Source organism: Vespa mandarinia, chromosome 2 (assembly GCF_050613455.1).
Source record: "Vespa mandarinia isolate Hongniang chromosome 2, ASM5061345v1, whole genome shotgun sequence".
Classification (NCBI taxonomy): Eukaryota; Metazoa; Arthropoda; class Insecta; order Hymenoptera; family Vespidae; genus Vespa; species Vespa mandarinia.
Window position 1 is genome coordinate 18,777,501 of NC_140811.1, and position 5,000 is coordinate 18,782,500.

General features: G+C 32.3%; 1 protein-coding gene and 1 long non-coding RNA gene across 5 annotated transcripts in view; one reads left to right on the forward strand and one right to left on the reverse strand.

Moving 5' to 3' along the window:
• The window catches only part of ITP (ion transport peptide), a 48,639-nt gene that overhangs the window by 21,127 nt on the left and 22,512 nt on the right, over positions 1-5,000 (forward strand). Inside the window, exon 1 of one of the 3 annotated variants that reach the window (XM_085655291.1) lies at positions 2,926-3,017. The exons of the other annotated variants lie outside the window; for them this stretch is intronic. The gene's annotated coding sequence lies outside the window, so the exon portion shown is untranslated. Of the gene's footprint in view, positions 1-2,925; positions 3,018-5,000 lie in introns of those variants that run through there. 3 annotated transcript variants of the gene reach the window in all.
• LOC118447425 (uncharacterized) overlaps positions 1-5,000 on the reverse strand; it is a 24,316-nt gene that overhangs the window by 8,848 nt on the left and 10,468 nt on the right. Inside the window, exon 3 of one of the 2 annotated variants that reach the window (XR_004839901.2) lies at positions 2,666-3,014. The exons of the other annotated variant lie outside the window; for it this stretch is intronic. This is a non-coding gene — a long non-coding RNA (uncharacterized LOC118447425). Of the gene's footprint in view, positions 1-2,665; positions 3,015-5,000 lie in introns of those variants that run through there. 2 annotated transcript variants of the gene reach the window in all.

Genomic DNA, 5,000 nt, shown 5'->3' on the forward strand with positions numbered 1-5,000 from the left:
GAAAATTTTTAACGTCATTTATTAACCAAAACTCAATATTCTGTACTATTCTTTTTATATATATATATATATATATATATATATATATATAAAATATTATATAACATTAAAAATGTTATATAGATATACATTCAGACAGAAAATATCTACAAAAATGTTAACATTACTTATCGGCTACTTAAAAAAAGTCCCGCGATACATATCATATACTATCCCATATAAATAATACATGAACATATATATATACATATATATATATATATATATATATATATATATATATATATATTAGGTATTGTTAGGATAGGCAAAATAGAAAGAAAATTTTGGAAAATAATTATCGACCAATTGAAATACTTAAATACACAGAATACACACACATATACACATAATCACATAAATACATACATAAATAAAAATGGCGGGTAACCGTGAAGCAAGTAAATAAGAAGCCCTGTACTCGCGTAAAGGTAAGGGCACCAAAGACTTTCTCGCGAAATCCTTTTGCTCCTTTTCAGTCGCTCGTTCTCCTTGTCCTTCTATCGCGACCCACGCGTTTCACGAGCCGACGAGAGAGCTCTCCTTACCGAGCGGTAAATTTAGTCTCGTATCGGCTATCGACGCGTTGATACGATTATTTTATGTGTGTGTATATATATATATAAATTTATATATATATATATGTATATATGTATATACACATAATATGTGTGTATGTGTGTGTGTTTGTGTATGTGTATATATCGTTTGAGTTTAATCGAGCGTGTAAACGATACTTTCTTTCATTGGGAAGATTAAACTTTGAGATTTCTTCTATTACTTACGAGAGAGAGAGAGAGAGAGAGAGAGAGAGAGAGAGAGAGCGAGAAAGAGAGAGAGAGAGAGAAAGAAGAGAAAGAATTTGATTAATTAATTTATCGATCGATTGTTAAAAATTAAGAAATAATATTAGTATTAATTAGAAGCGTGTTTATAATGCTTTAGGTTTTGTATCAAAGAATATAATGGAAATATAAATATTAGATTTGATTAGAAATTTATCAAAATTTATATTATATGTATATATATATGTATATATATGTATATATATATATATATATGTGTGTGTATTGATTGTTTATTAAAAATGAATTATTAGGATACTTAAAAGTCTAGTAAATATTTATAATATTTAATATACATGATAAATTAATCATGTGTTAAATTCGTTTAAGTGGATATAAATTAAAGAAAAAAGAAAAAGAAAAAAAAGAAAGGAAAGGAGAAAAAAGTCGATCGAAAAATATAAATATTAGAATTCCTTGGAATTATATCGATGATATTTCAGAATTGCATCAATGTAGAAATAAACGTTGGAAAGTAAATTTTTACTCTTGATTAGAAGTAGATTAGTAGATTTCTTTTAGATTGTATTAAAGATGATCGGTAAAAAGATCAATATATTAGACTTGCTTTTTAAAAAGTTTATATAAAACTTGATATTATTAATATAAAAGAAGATGCTGTGTGTGTGTGTGTGTGTGTGTGTGTGTGTGTGTGTAAGAGAAAGAAAAAGAGAGAAAGAGAAAGAGATAAAGAGATAAAAAAGAAAGAGAGAGAGAAACTATGGTTGTCATTGTTATTATCTAATATCAATCTATATTATTGTAATAACATGACTGGCAATTTTAAAATTATCCTTTTAGAAAATATTTTGAAAAATGAGAGAAAGAAAGAGAGAAAGAGAGAGAGAGAGAGAGAGAGAGAGAGGGAGAGAGAGAGAGAGAAAGAGAGAAATAAGAGAAAAAGAAATAAAAAATGTTTATAAAAATAAGAGAGAGAGAGAGAGAGAGAGAGAGAGAGAGAGAAAGAGATAAAGAATAAAAGATCGAAGAAGGAACTCTCTCGCGATCCCACGGTACGATACGTGCTCGGCGGCTGACTCGAAGGGACTAGAAGATGAAAAAGAAAAGAAGAACGAGCGAACGAACCAACGAACGAACAAACGAACGAACGAACGAACGAACGAACGAACGAACGAGAAGGAGAGAGAGAGAGAGAGAGAGAGAGAGAGAGAGAGAGGGAGAACATAGGGGTCTATCTTTAGAGTTCATTCAGAGAATCCTTTGGCCACGACCGTGCAGAGGGCCAACACGCGAGAGCTGACTCAGGCTTACGTTCAAACTCACTCTCACACATACATACACATATATTACTCTTATGTACATAATCGTAAAAGACAGAGAGAGAGAGAGAGAGAGAGAGAGAGAGAGAAAACGAAAGTATTTCTTATCGATAAAGAAATAAAAGTTAGAAAGGGAACAAAAATTTCATATCTCTTTTTCATGTAAATTTATATTTCCTCTTCTACTACTACTACTACTACTACTACTACTACAATACTACTGCTACTACTACTACTACTACAATACTACTGCTACTACTACTACTACTACTATTACTACTACTACTATTTCTACTACTTTGTTGTTATTATTCTTACTAAAAAAATATGTTTATTACATAATAATAATAATGGTAGTAATAATAATAATAATAATAATAAGAAGAAGAAGAAGAAGAAGAAGAAATGAAGATCGGTATCTACAAAGGAGAGAAAGAAAGAGAGAGAGAGAGAGAGAAAGAGAGATAGGTAAAAGGAAGAAGAGAATGTTTTTCCGTCTTCCTTCTTTCTCTCTCTCTCTCTCTCTCTCTCTCTCTCTCTCTCTACCTCTCTCTCTCTTTCTCTCTGTCTCTCTTTCTCATGGAATCAAGATTTAACGGTGTTGCGGATTAGAAAAGGCAAACACGTAATATCGAAAACAGGTTTGAACGTCTACGCGGGAACAGAGAGAACGGCGCGGCGGAGGCGGTGGTGGTGATGATGATGATGGTGGTGGTGGTGGTGGTGGTGATGGGCGGTGGGCGGCGATGGTGGCGGCGGCAGCAGCGTGCACGCTGTCGAATGACGTCCACTGAGCTAATTGAATTGTACAAACGTGACGCGGCTGATGTAGAACCCAGTACGATAATCTCTGGTAAAAGGAAAAGGAGAATTATTAATGATAAATAATTTTATTTGAATCCAATTTTTTTACCTTACGTATACCTACGTACCCTTTTTTTTTTTTTATTCGATTGGAATATACCGATGAAGATAAATAGTTAGATAAATAGAGAAAGAGAGAGAGAGAAAGAGAGAGAGAGAAAGAGAGAGAGAGAAAGAGAGAGAGAGAGAGACACAAATTTCAAGGATCAAAGTTAAAAATGCTATGAATAAAAAATTATATTCTACGTAATCAGAGTATAAAATATATATATATACCTATATATATAATAATAATAATAATAATAATAATAATAATAATAATAATAAAATTTCTTGGAGGAAGGAGAGAATTTTCTACATAAAAAATTATATGCCATCTAATTAAAATTATAAAATATATATAATGTATACAACAGAAGATACTTGCAAAAAGTTTCAAGTTACAGCTAGAAAGATTAATAAGAAAGATAGATAGATAGAGAGAGAGAGAGAGAGAGAGAGAAGGTAAGAGAGCAAAAGTTTACCTTGATCAAAGATACGTATACTCGTAAGCAGAAAATTATATGGCTATTTAATTAAAATTAATAACATACGAACTAGAGATATATTATGTACTTGTTAAAAAAAATGTTGTAGAAGAGATAAGCTTAGAATTATTAATAAGCAAAAAAAAATTGAAAAAGAGAGAAAAATAGAAGAAAATTTCCTGGTCCAAAGAGTACGGATGCTTTACATGGACAAAATTGGATAATAAAATATTAGATAATAAAAATTATTATATACGAATTAGAAAGAGAAAGAGAGAGATAGAGATAGAGACAGAGATAGAGAGAGAGAGAGAGAGAGAGAGAGAGAGAGATCCTAGAAACTAATAATACAAGTTATCAAGAGAGTAAAATCGAGAAAGAAATAAAGAAAGAAAAGAAAAAAGAGAGAGAGAGAGAGAGAGAGAGAGAGAGAGAGGATCGTAAATGCGCGAGCGTAACAAAACCACAAGCACGAGTGTACGAGGTATATCGAGTTACCTTCTCAGCTTGTTCTCTACGCGTAACCGCACTCTGCGATCTCGAGATCGGAGTCGACCTCTCGAACGGACGAAAGAGACAACGCAGCCTCCAAAATCTCGAGAAGAGAGAGAGAGAAAGAGAGAGAGAGAGAGAGAGAGAGAAAGATAGAAAGACAAACAGCAAACAGAACAGGAGAGAACAGAAAGAGACATGTATAGTCGAAGTGTGGAGGAGGAGATGGTGGAGGAGGAGGTGTAATGGAGGAGATGGCGGAGAAGGTGGTGGAAGAGGAGACATGAATACTACTCCATAACAGAACTCTTGCAAACGAACCAACGTCATCGTACTTTAAATGCTTTCACCAACGACACCCAACCAAGCACATGCTTATGTTAGAGTTATATGCGTAAGATACTTTAGTCCGTTTTCCAGAAGGCTCTCTCTTAAGAAGAAGAGAGAGAGAGAGAGAGAGAGAGAGAGAGAAAGAGGAGAAAGATATATATATACATATATGAAATAGAGATTGAAAAAGGAGATAGATAGATAGACAGATAGATAGATAGATAAATAAATGATATTGAACATTAATCTCACATAGATTATTATCTATGAGAGTGAAAAGATATATTAAACATTTGTTTTTACTTAAACAATTTGTCACTGTGTCTAAGAGAAATATTAAAACATTTATTATTCGTCTTTATTATCTTTCAAATTAATATATATATATATATATATATATATATGCACATACATATATTAGATATTTGTCTTTACCTATATTATTTGTGATAGTAAGAAAGAAAGAGAGAGACAGAAAGAGAGATATTAGGGATTGGTCTTTTTCACCTATATTATGTATATATACGATAAAGAGAGAGAGAGAGAGAGAGAGAGAGATGTGAATGCTTGGACGAATCAAAGTGGAGAATCTTTCTCAGCTATGTTTTCCCTTCCCTCCCCCT